General features: G+C 46.2%; 1 protein-coding gene across 1 annotated transcript in view; it reads left to right on the top strand.

The window, feature by feature from the left end:
- Positions 1-2330: 2330 nt before the first annotated feature.
- Positions 2331-13811, top strand: part of FNDC3A (fibronectin type III domain containing 3A) — a 356645-nt gene continuing 345164 nt past the window's right edge. Inside the window, exon 1 of the mRNA XM_075337265.1 lies at positions 2331-2556. The gene's annotated coding sequence lies outside the window, so the exon portion shown is untranslated. The remainder of the gene's footprint in view (positions 2557-13811) is intronic.

Consider the following 13811-nt stretch of genomic DNA (forward strand, 5'->3'; position numbering starts at 1 on the left):
CAGATACTGAGATACTGCCTTGCCTTTTGTACCCTGTAACTCCACTCACTCCTCTGGCTAGCTAAGTGTTTAACCCTATCATTTCCATCTACAGACTGCTACAGCTATCAGAGGAATACAGGTGACCTCTTGTGTCCAATGGTAGTACTGCAGGCAACATAGCAGACAAGACAAAACAAAACACTACTATAGGGCTGTGCTGGGCAAAGTGTGGCCCACTGGCAACATCCAGCCTTCTGCCTGTTCCAGTCAGGCCAAAGACAGGGCTTAAAACAGTGGACCACGGGCCACACCATGACCTCTGCCGCCGCTGCTGCCTGATGTCACCACTATTTACATCCACAGGATGCAGACATTGGTGAGTACATTGGTGAAGGAGTGGCCACTGCCTCTGTCTGCCACCTATCAGCGTGAGGTACAGCAGACGCGATAACGTCACATCATCGCATGTGCTGTGCGGAGCGTCAGTGCACCGGAGGCCGGAGTAGACCGCCACGTGGAACAGGAGTGAGTGTGTGGTTTTTTTTTTTTCAAGTGCATGGTATGTTTGTATGTATTTAGGAGGCTATGTGGTGCTCATAATGTATATAAGGGGCTATGTGATGGATCAGAAATGTATATAGGAGGCTATGTGGGGGCTCAGAAATTTATATAAGAGGCTATGTGGGAGCTCATGCTTTATATATGTCTAAGTGTGTCTTATAATGTATATAGGAGGCTATATGGGGGTTCACACTTTATATAGGAGGCTATATGGGGCTAATAAAGTATATAGGAGACTATTTGGGGGGCTCATGTTTTATATATGAGTCTAAGGGGGCTTATAATGTATATTGGATGCAATGTGAAGGCTCATGATGTATTAAGAAAGACTATGTGGTGGCTCAAAAATGTAAATAGGAGGATATGTGGGAGCTCATAAAGTATATAGGAGGCTATGTGAAGGCTCAGAAATGTATATAGGAGACTATGTATGGGCTATAGGAGGCTATGTGGAGGCTCATGATTTATTTATGTGGTTAAGTGGCGCTTACAATGTATATAGCAGGCTATGAGGGGTCTCATACAGAATATAGGAGGTTAAATGGAGGCTCAAAGTATATACGCAGCTATGTAGGGCTCAAACTTTATCTAAGAGGCTATATGAGGCTCATGCTGTATATAGAAGGGTATGTGGGGCTCATAATGTATATCATAGGCTATGTGGGGGCTTGAGCTATACATAGGAGGCTATGTGGGGTCTCAGAAATGTATATAGGGAGCTATGTGGGGCTCATAAAGTACATAGGGAGCTATGTGGAGGGCCATGCTTTATATATGAGACTATATTGGGCTTATAATGTATATATGAGGCTATGTTGAGGCTCATAAAAGTATATATGGGCCTCTTACTGTATATAGGAGGCTATGTGGAGCTCATACTGTATATAGGAGGCTATGTGGGGGCTCGTGCTATACATAGGAGGCTATGTGGGGTCTCAGAAATGTACATAGGGAGCTATGTGGAGGGCCATGCTTTATATATGAGACTATATTGGGCTTATAATGTATATATGAGGCTATGTTGAGGCTCATAAAAGTATATATGGGCCTCATACTGTATATAGGAGGCTATGTGGAGCTCATACTGTATATAGGTAACTATGTGGGGGCTCATGTATACAGAAGGGCTATGTGGGGGCTCATACGGTATGAAGGGTGCTTTGTATGGCCTCATACTGTATATAGGGGGTGTCCGTATACCTAATTCTGCTCAATATTAAGTGATATAATTAATATAAAATAGAAATTATAATACGTTAGTATTAATTAGAATTAATGTCAGCCTATCAGTGTGGCCTCCACACCAGTCATGGTCTCTCAGGTGGCCCCTCGGGAAAATGAATTGCCCACCCCTGTGATAGAGAGATCGGTGTCTTCAGGGGGAAAATACGACAACCCGACCACCTCCGTACAGAGAGACGCAGCCTGGAGCGGCCTCCACAGCACGCACAGGACCGCTGCTGTCTGGGAATGAAGAGCCGGTGTTTTCTGTTCCGGTGTCAGCAGCGCAGTGACATCCCGGCCACACATTCTGCTAGTCCGGCACCTGTTTTATCCGTTAGAGATGGATGTGCCGGTCCCTACACCGCCCCTGCCAGCAGTCAGCACTGCGCACCCAGGACCAATGCGCACCGGTCTCCTAGCAACCCAAACTGCTGTCAAAAGGTCATTAGGCTGAAAAGAGGGCGGGAAACCTCCAGACCACGCCCAGTCTGTGTTGTGCTGGGCCTAGCCAGTGCGTAGCGTCAAGGGGAACCTCTGCGTCTTGCGCCGTGACGTCACGGGATCTCCTAGAAGCTGAGAAGTGCGCTGTGCTGTGTGCGCCGCCTCCTCCCGTGTGTCTACATGACCCTCAGTGGACGAGTGCGACACAAGCGGCGGTGACCGAGCGCAGCGGCGACTGCACCTCTGCTCCAGAGCAGTGTACACAGGGGCAGCGGGGGATGGAGCCGCGGGAGAGCCGGGACTGAGGGCTGCGGGCAGAGGCGGGAGCGGAGCGCAGGCTACAGCACGGTGAGTGGCGCTACACTGACAGCTCTGTGTACAGTATATAGTGTACAGTGTGCTGATGTAGCGGTGTACAGTGTACTATGTGCTAGTGTACAGTGTACTATGTGCTGGTATACAGGGTACTGTATTCTGATGTGGTATATAGTATACTATGTGCTGATGTAGCGGTGTACTATGTGCTGGTATACAGGGTACTGTATTCTGATGTGGTATATAGTATACTATGTGCTGATGTAGCGGTGTACTATGTGCTGGTATACAGGGTACTGTATTCTGATGTGGTATATAGTATACTATGCGCTGATGTAGCGGTGTACAGTATACTATGTGCTGGTATACAGGGTACTGTATTCTGATGTGGTATATAATATACTATGCGCTGATGTAGCAGTGTACTATGTGCTGATGTAGCGGTGTACAGTGTACTATGTGCTGGTATACAGGGTACTGTATTCTGATGTGGTATATAGTATACTATGCGCTGATGTAGCGGTGTACAGTGTACTATGTGCTGGTATACAGGGTACTGTATTCTGATGTGGTATATAGTATACTATGCGCTGATGTAGCGGTGTACAGTGTACTATGTGCTGGTATACAGGGTACTGTATTCTGATGTGGTATATAGTATACTATGCGCTGATGTAGCGGTGTACAGTGTACTATGTGCTGGTATACAGGGTACTGTATTCTGATGTGGTATATAGTATACTATGTCCTTATGTAGCGGTGTACTATGTGCTGGTATACAGGGTACTGTATTCTGATGTGGTATATAGTATACTATGTGCTGATGTAGCGGTGTACAGTGTACTATGTGCTGGTATACAGGGTACTGTATTCTGATGTGGTATATAGTATACTATGTGCTGATGTAGCGGTGTACTATGTGCTGGTATACAGGGTACTGTATTCTGATGTGGTATATAGTATACTATGTGCTGATGTAGCGGTGTACTATGTGCTGGTATACAGGGTACTGTATTCTGATGTGGTATATAGTATACTATGCGCTGATGTAGCGGTGTACAGTATACTATGTGCTGGTATACAGGGTACTGTATTCTGATGTGGTATATAATATACTATGCGCTGATGTAGCAGTGTACTATGTGCTGATGTAGCGGTGTACAGTGTACTATGTGCTGGTATACAGGGTACTGTATTCTGATGTGGTATATAGTATACTATGCGCTGATGTAGCGGTGTACAGTGTACTATGTGCTGGTATACAGGGTACTGTATTCTGATGTGGTATATAATATACTATGCGCTGATGTAGCAGTGTACTATGTGCTGATGTAGCGGTGTACAGTGTACTATGTGCTGGTATACAGGGTACTGTATTCTGATGTGGTATATAGTATACTATGTCCTTATGTAGCGGTGTACTATGCTGGTATACAGGGTACTGTATTCTGATGTGGTATATAGTATACTATGTGCTGATGTAGCGGTGTACAGTGTACTATGTGCTGGTATACAGGGTACTGTATTCTGATGTGGTATATAGTATACTATGTGCTGATGTAGCGGTGTACAGTGTACTATGTGCTGGTATACAGGGTACTGTATTCTGATGTGGTATATAGTATACTATGTGCTGATGTAGCGGTGTACAGTGTACTATGTGCTGGTATACAGGGTACTGTATTCTGATGTGGTATATAGTATACTATGCGCTGATGTAGCGGTGTACAGTATACTATGTGCTGGTATACAGGGTACTGTATTCTGATGTGGTATATAGTATACTATGTGCTGATGTAGCGGTGTACTATGTGCTGATGTAGCGGTGTACAGTGTACTATGTGCTGGTATACAGGGTACTGTATTCTGATGTGGTATATAGTGTACTATGTGCTGATGTAGCGGTGTACAGTGTACTATGTGCTGGTATACAGGGTACTGTATTCTGATGTGGTATATAGTATACTATGCGCTGATGTAGCGGTGTCCAGTGTACTATGTGCTGGTATACAGGGTACTGTATTCTGATGTGGTATATAGTATACTATGTGCTGATGTAGCGGTATACAGTATACTATGTGCTGGTATACAGGGTACTGTATTCTGATGTGGTATATAGTATACTATGTGCTGATGTAAAGGTGTACAGTGTACTATGTGCTGGTATACAGGGTACTGTATTCTGATGTGGTATATAGTATACTATGTGCTGATGTAGCGGTGTACTATGTGCTGATGTAGCGGTGTACAGTGTACTATGTGCTGGTATACAGGGTACTGTATTCTGATGTGGTATATAGTATACTATGTGCTGATGTAGCGGTGTACTATGTGCTGATGTAGCGGTGTACAGTGTACTATGTGCTGGTATACAGGGTACTGTATTCTGATGTGGTATATAGTATACTATGTGCTGATGTAGCGGTGTACTATGTGCTGGTATACAGGGTACTGTATTCTGATGTGGTATATAGTATACTATGTGCTGATGTAGCGGTGTACAGTGTACTATGTGCTGGTATACAGGGTACTGTATTCTGATGTGGTATATAGTATACTATGTGCTGATGTAGCGGTGTACAGTGTACTATGTGCTGGTATACAGGGTACTGTATTCTGATGTGGTATATAGTATACTATGTGCTGATGTAGCGGTGTACTATGTGCTGATGTAGCGGTGTACAGTGTACTATGTGCTGGTATACAGGGTACTGTATTCTGATGTGGTATATAGTATACTATGTGCTGATGTAGCGGTGTACTATGTGCTGGTATACAGGGTACTGTATTCTGATGTGGTATATAGTATACTATGCGCTGATGTAGCGGTGTACAGTGTATTATGTGCTAGTGTAGCAGTGTACTATGTGCTGGTATACAGTGTAATGTATTCTGATGTGCTATGCACTGTACTATGTACTCACGAGCGGTGTACAGTGTATTATGTGCTGGTGTAGTGGTATGCAGTATATGATATACAGTGGACTATGTGCTAGCGTACTGTATAATGATGTGGTACACAATGTACTATGTGCTGGTATACAGTGCGGTGTGGTGGTATACAGTATACTATGTGCTAATGTAGTGGTCTACAGTGTATTATATACTAATGTAGCAGTGTACAGTGTATTATGCGCTGGTGTAGTGGTATGCAGTATGATGCTATACAGTGGACTATATGCTAGTGTACTGTATTCTGATGTGGTACACAATGTACTATGTGCTGGTATGGTGGTATACAGTATACTATGCTGGTAAACCGTGTATTCTCATGTGGTATACAGTCTACTATGTGTTAGTGTAGCATTATACTATGTGCTGGTGTAGCGGTGTACTATGCACTGGTGTGGTGTACAGTGTATTATGTGCTGTGCTGGTGTAACAGTATACAGTGTGCGGTGTGACTGCATAAGGTATGGTGGTATACTATGTTAGGGGGTACTATGTGCTGATGTCGCGGTATACAGTATACTATGTGCTGGTATACAGTGTACTGCATTCTGATGTGGTATATAGTATACTATGTGCTAATGTAGCAGTGTACAGTGTATTATGCGCTGGTGTAGTGGTATGCAGTATGATGGTATACAGTGGGCTATATGCTAGTGTACAGTGTACTGTATTCTGATGTGGTACACAATGTACTATGTGCTGGTATGGCGGTATACAGTGTGCGGTGTGGTGGCATACAGTATGGTGGTATACAGTATACTATGCTGATAAACAGTGTATTGTATTCTCATGTGGTATACATTGTAGTATGTGCTAGTGTAGCAGTATACTATGTTCTGGTGTTCTATGCACTGGTGTGGTGTACAGTGTATTATGTGCTGTGCTGGTGTAGCGGTATACAGAGTATTATGTGCTGGTGTACGGTGCATGTGTGGAAGCATTCAGTTTGGTATACAGTATACTATGTGCAGATATACAGTGTACTGTATTCTCATGTTTTTATACAGTGCACTATGTGCTAGTGTAGTGGTATACAGTGTACTATATGCTGGTGTGGCGGTGTACAGTGGACTGTGCTGGTGTGGCATCATGCAGTGTGTGTGGTATACAGTATACTACTGTATGTGCTGGTATATAGTGTACTGTATTCTCATGTGGTATACAGTGTACTATGTGTTGGTGTATAATACATAGTCGGGCCTTGCTCTCGGTGCTATTTCTGTTCTGTATCGGGAAGTCCTTACGGTCGGTGTGCGTTTCTTACCTGATGAGACTTCTTTTATTGATGTCAGTAGCTCAGTGTAAAGTTCAGTGATAATTTGCTATTTTCCTGTTGTTCTGCATACACACGATGACTTTTTACCTGCTGCAGTATAATAAGGAAGTCTTGTGCCCACGGGACTCTGTACACACGGATTTCGCTGCGGAAAACCCACGGATTCATCTGGATTTTCCAGATAAATCTGCAGGTTTTAGCAAGTACAGACACTCCCATGTTACCCTATGGGATTTGGGGAGAGCTGTATCAATGTCCCGCAGCCACACGTAACTGCATGTCAACTATTCATGCGGAATTCCCGCTCCTCCACTATGGAGATAGAGGGTGGGACGTCCATAGGTATTTCCGCACTTGTCTCGTAGGTTTACCGCAACAAAAATGCTCGGAACCCGCAGCAATGGTTAGCTGCAGATTTCGGGGAGCAGCTGCGGGAAACCTGCGGAAACTCCCTGGGTACATTGTCCCGTGTGCACATTGTTCCGTGTGCACATAGCCTCAGGCTATGTGCACACGGAACAATGTACCCGCGGATTTTGTCTTGGAAAACCTGCGGATTTATCTGGATTTTCTAGATTAGTCCGCAGGTTTTAGCAAGTACAGACACTCCCCATGTTATCCTATGGGACACGGGGAGTGCTGTGTCCATGCTGCGGTATGTGCGGCTGCGGATGTCCCACTGCAGCACGTAACTGCATGTCAATTATTCATGCGGAATGATCTGCGGAATTCCCACTCCTTCACTATGGAGATAGAGGCCGGGACTTCCGCAGGTATTTCCGCACTTGTCCCACAGGTTTACCGCAACAAAATGCTCGGAACCCGCAGCAATGGATAGCTGCGGATTCCGGGGAGCAGCTGCGGGAAACCTGCGGACAAACCTGCGGCAAAATCCGCGGGTACATTGTCCCATGGGCACATAGCCTGAAGGCCGCTTTACACACTGCGATATCGGTACCGATATCGTAAGCGTGTGTACCCACCCCCATCGGTTGTGCGACACGAGCCAATCGCTGCCTGTGTCGCACAACATCGCCTAGAGCCGTCACACGGACTTACCTTCCCTGCGACGTCGCTGTGACCGGCGAACCGTCTCCTTTCTAAGGGAGCGGTTCGTTCAGCGTCACAGCAGCGTCACTGAACCGCCACCCAATAGAAGCGGAGGGGCGGAGATGAGCGGGCCGAACATCCCGCCCACCTCCTTCCTTCCGCATTGTGGCCAGGCGGCAGGTAAGGAGAGGTTCCTCGTTCCTGCGGCGTCACACGGAGCGATGTGTGCTGCCGCAGGAACGAGGAACAACTTTGTTACTGCTGCAGTAACGATATTTGAGAATGGACCCCCATGTCACCGATGAGCGATTTTGCATGTTTTTGCGACGATTCAAAATCGCTCATAGGTGTCACACGCAACGGCATCGCTAAAGCGACCGGAGGTGCATCACAAATTCCGTGACCCCAACGAGATCACTTGAGCGATGTCGCAGCGTGTAAAGCCCACCTGAGGGTAGAAACACCAGAAGGCGACAGCCCTGGAGAGCATTGGTTGTAGTTGTTCTTTCTTTAGTCGTATTGACATTTTGCATTCATGTTGCTGCTGTATCTGATCTGTGTCCCAGCACTGCTCAGCTCGTCCCTCACCCAGAAGGTTTCACCACTGACACCCAGTGTTGCAGCGTCCTACAGGGATTATTTGTAAAAAGTGACCAGTACAATGAAAAATACCTAAATGAAATAGGACTCCATGGATACAAAGCCCTGAAATAGACTCACCCGCCCAACTCCGCAGCCATGGACAATGCATATGAAAATGAATATGTAAAGCGTCCTCACCTGTTTGTAGCTGCGCGGCGGTGCTGGAGCGAAAATGTCAGTGTAAAAGGAGATGTGTATTATAAAATGTTAAAAGCCTTCCTTCAGTAATTGAACGGCAGAATGATGTGAAGCCTGACACCAGCAGATCAATGATGAAATCTACGTGTAATAATGTGACGCCCTGGACTAGCCAGGTAGTCACAGACATAACACCACACACACCCCTTCCCCTGGATAGTCACACCAGTCAAACAAAAACCCTTGTTGCCTCCCTCCAGGCTCTGATGTCCACAGCAGGTGGGGCGGAGCCAGGCGGTTGGCCCCACCCACCGAGGAGTTGACAGGTCTGGAGGCGGGAAAAGTGACAGATTTGTGTAGACAGTGAAAGTGAGAGGTCAGAAAACTGTCGGTGTCTGGGTAGGGGCCCAGACACAAACAGCAAGGTTGGCAGACGGTGGTGGCCGTCTGCAGGAGTTAGTGGATCTTTGCAGAACCGTAGGACCGCTGTCGGGCGGTGGTCCGCCAGTACCGAACCGGGGAGTGGAGTGAAGCTAAGCACACAGGCAGGGCCATCGGACCCCGACTAGGCTTGGAGCCGCCGACAACGGTCAAATCCGAGTGTGACCGGAACCCCAGGGGTTTCCCAACAACCGAGACCCGACAGAAGGCAACAGTCCACACCATGAGGATATACAGCCACCGCCATAGGCTAGAGATCCAAGGGCCAGCGCCTGCGGGCAAAACGGGCTCCTTCGGTACCTATACGCCGGGGAGCGGACTACCGGTGGGCAACCACAGGAGTCAGAACATTCTAACCAGGTGCAGGGAAAGACAGTCATCATCAGCCGTCCGGGGAGAGCACAAACACTGCAGCCGGCTGCGAGACCCGTCCATCCAGCCGTTTGGTTTACCAGAGACTCTGTCATTGACTGCCTGAGTGAGTACACCAGTGCCATCCGGCACCGCGCCGCGCTGCCCCTGCAACCCTGCATCCCAGCCATCCAGCCTCCCCGTTACACCACCGGCCCCGGGATCACCAACCCCTACCCACAGAGGGGACAACATCCTAGCTGCTCCGTACCATCGCTGCCGGGATCCCCGTCACCAGCAGCGGTAGTGCCCTTTATCACCACGACCCGTGGGTGGCATCACGAACTATCTCCCAAAACAAACCACCCCCTTTTCACTCGTGGACGAGGAGCGCTGCTCGAGTCCCCGGGTCCGGCCCACCGCTCGAGCCACCGGGCAGCAGCAGAAGCCCCGGACCGAAGCGTGGCGAGCGCGTCCCCTCCGCCCGCGACAACTATATAAAATAGTCACCCAGAATCTGTGGAAGGATTGACAACGCCTGTGTTCTGCTTTTTGTACTTTGGAAGAAACTTTTTGGTACTTAATGTATTTTCGAATTAAGCAATTTATTTCTGTTTGTTGGGGGGGGGAGTCAGTGTGACTTCATTGTAAGCTCCAGAAACTTTGTCCTTAGTATTTTGTCCTCCTTACAGATACTGTTTCATTATTATTGTATTGACAATTGTTTCAAGTCTTTTTCTCTTGTTTTCATCAGTCTGTCTCTTTTGTGGACGACTCTTTGAAACACAAAGAGGCCTCAAAAGAGAAATGGTAGTATTCCGGTTGGGAGGGAAGGCAGGATGCGTCAATTCAGAGAGCCATTCTATAGTGTCTGTCAGGCTTGGAAATTAGCTTGTTTTATTGTCATTTTTATATTTGTGTAATTGTGTAATAGAACTTCTATGTGCTCCTTATTACTAAACAGCCGTGTATCTGATGTTGCAGCCAGTCTGCATGATTTCATCTTTGAGAGTTATAGTGATCACAGATGAATTGGCAAAAGGAGGGGGGGGGGGCTTCCCCCCCCCCCCCCCCCGTCCCTTTTGATTGCCAGCAGCTTAGCGAGGGTCCCTCACCAATCACTCAAAAAACTGCTAAAAACCTAGGAAGAATGCAGCTCAGGAGATAGGAGCGTGCACACAGATCCACATACAAATTCCATAGGAAGTGCCCAGCTTGGACACGCCGGACCCAAATGGAAGGGGTATCCTGTGTAAGAACAGTGTTTGGGCCCTTTGCCGTCCAATATCACATCATAATGAACCCCCTTTATATGTCTATGACGAAGCTGCTTTAGAGGTGGAAATGGGCTCCCTTATCTCCTGGGCCTCCAAGTTAACCCAATGCTGTTGCTGTGTCCACCTGTTGCAGTTTTTTTTTTCCTTGCAGATTTTGGTGCAGAAAAGAACTGCACGTAATAATTGACGTCAATTGTTTTTGTTTTTCCCAGCGTTTTCCCTATCTCAGTGCATCATAAAACACATGTTTTTCCTCCCAGTGTTTTCCCTGCTAATAGATGCAGTTTTAGGTGCAGAGAATGTGCAACATGGGAACATACCCAAAGGCTGCATTTTGCTGCGTTTTTTCATTTTTTTTTTTCTTGCAGATTTTAATCAATACTGCAAGGAAAAATGCACCAAAGCAAAGTCTGAGAATCCTGACTTGCTCTGCACATGTTGCAGATTTTGGGGCAGGAAAAATCTGCAGCGTATCAATTCTTTCTGCATTTTTTTTCCTTCATCTGATCACTGCAGTGGATTAGATCTGTCAGTGTTGCACTTGCAGCTCTGACACTTCGCCTCACACACCATGCATCCGGCATGGTCTGTGAGGCGATCCATAGCTCAGTAACCTGGGGTCGTCATGGTGACCACCCAGGGTTGCTATGGCAGCAATCGGGTCCCTGTGTTAACGTTACAGATACCCAATCGCCAGGGAGAGGTAATCAATTATGATCCCTGCCTCCTGAATGCTGTGATTATGATTAATCCCCCCCCCGGCAGCGACAGCCGGGTTTCAGCTGTAACATCAGTCGAAGACCCGGTGGCGATCGTGTGGGTACAGTGCTCACTAAAGAACGCCAGAAATACCCATAAACCCCCCCCCCCCACCCCCATGAAAAGATGAAAAAAGTCCGCTTTTTTTTCTGCTGCGTTTTTCCTGCCAAAGCATGCAGTTTAAATTGTGCATGCAAATCTGCTACTTGGGCACAAACCCTAACAGTGCCTCATAATATATATATATATAGGCAACATTCATGGGTTTTTGGATTTTTTGCAAATTTTAGCTTAAATTTTACTCCTATATAATATACACCATGTGCAGAATTATTAGGCAAGTTGTATTTTAGAGGATTTTTTTTTATTATTGATCAACAACTATGTTCTCAATCAACCCAAAAGACTCAAATATCAAAGCTTAATATTTTTGGAAGTTGGAGTGGTTTTTTTTTTTTCTTTTTTTCTTTCAGATTTGGCTATCTTAGGATATCTGGTTGTGCAGGTAACTATTACTGTGCAGAATTATTAGGCAACTTAATAAAAACCAAATATATATCCATATCACTTGTTTATATTCACCAGGTAAACCAATATAACAGCACAAAATTTAGAAATAAACATTTCTGACATGCAAAAACAAACCCCAAAAAATTAGTGACCAATATAGCCACCTCTCTTTATGATGACACTCAGCAGCCTACCATCCATAGATTCTGTCAGTTGCTTGATCTGTTTACGATCAACATTGCGTGCAGCCGCCACCACAGCCTCCCAGACACTGTTCCGATAGGTGTACTGTTTTCCCTCCCTGTAGATCTTACATTTTATGAGGGACCACAGGTTCTCTATGGGGTTCAGATCAGGTGAACAAGGGGGCCATGTCATTATTTTTTCATCTTTTAGACCTTTACTGGCCAGCCACGCTGTGGAGTCGTTGGATGGATGTGATGGAGCATTGTCCTGCTTGAAAATCATGTTTTTCTTGAATGATACAGACTTCTTCCGGTACCACTGCTTGAAGAAGTTGTCTTCCAGAAACTGGCAAAGGTCTGGGGGTTGAGCTTCACTCCATCCTCAACCCGAAAAGGTCCCACAAGTTCATCTTTGATGATACCAGCCCATACCAGTACCCCACCTCCACCTTGCTGGCGTCGGAGTGGAGCTCTCTGCCCTTTACTGATCCAGCCTCTGGCCCATCCATCTGGCCCATCAAGAGTTACTCATTTCATCAGTCCATAAAACCTTTGAAAAATCAGTCTTAAGATATTTCTTGGCCCAGTCTTGACGTTTTATCTTATGTTTTTTGTTCAAAGGTGGTCGTTTTTCAGCCTTCCTTACCTTGGCCATGTCCTTGAGTATGGCACACCTTGTGCTTTTTGATACTCCAGTAACGTTGCAGCTCTGAAATATGGCCAAACTGGTGGCAAATGGCATCTTGGCTGCTTCACGCTTTATTTTCCTCAATTCATGGGCAGTTATTTTGCGCCTTTTTTGCCGAACAGGCTTCTTGCGACCCTGTTGGCTATTTGCTATGAAACGCTTCATCTGGTGGTCAACAGTGGCTGATGCACAGCGCTCCCCTTGCCGTCTCCAACATAGTTTGCGGACACCATTTCTGCTCAGCCTGAATCGATTTTCATCAGTGAACAGCATTGAGGCCCACTGATCCCTCGTCCAGCATAGTTAATGCTTGTGCCCGGTAGTGTGGTCTGGTACCCTTGCAGGTTGTCTAGCACATAGACCACGCTGATGTAAATGGTTTCGAATGCTCTCATGTGACTCTTGTGTGCCTCTCACCTCCCTTAAATGTGCTTCGAGTTGTTTGGCATTCATCATCCGTAACTGAAGGGCATTGTTCACAATGAAGCGGTCATCAGTGAGGGATGTGGACAAAGCACGTCCACTTCTCTATCTGTCAGTCTTCCAGTCTCTCTGGATCTCTGTTAGAACCTTCTAGTGACTCTCTGTGACACTCTAAGTTCAGTGGCCATTTCCATCTGAGAACATCCTTCTTGAAGCCTCACAATGTCGAGATAGTGCTGATTAATTGTTGTTAGGTGTCTTCTTGGTGTTGATGTTAAAATGTGAACAGCATGATGAGGAAGACTGTTTAATTACCAATTCTATTTTATCCCCGAAATGTATTCGTCGATCAAACTCCTGTTGTGACTTTTGCCATTACACTCTGTTAGAGAACAGCAGGTTGTGCAAAAAGCACTGAAACATTGAACAGTTGGACATCCAAAAGTTTAGAGAAGGTCACATCAAGATCACCTGAAAAGGTGAGAGGGCATTTTAGGATCATCCTGAAATTTCACCTGAACGCTTTTAGGCTATGTGCGCACAGTGCGTTTTTCCGCTGCGTTTTTGCGCCTTTTTTGGATGCCTTTTTGGGCTCA

The sequence above is a fragment of the Anomaloglossus baeobatrachus genome, chromosome 2 (genome assembly GCF_048569485.1).
Source record: "Anomaloglossus baeobatrachus isolate aAnoBae1 chromosome 2, aAnoBae1.hap1, whole genome shotgun sequence".
In the NCBI taxonomy this organism is placed as follows: Eukaryota; Metazoa; Chordata; class Amphibia; order Anura; family Aromobatidae; genus Anomaloglossus; species Anomaloglossus baeobatrachus.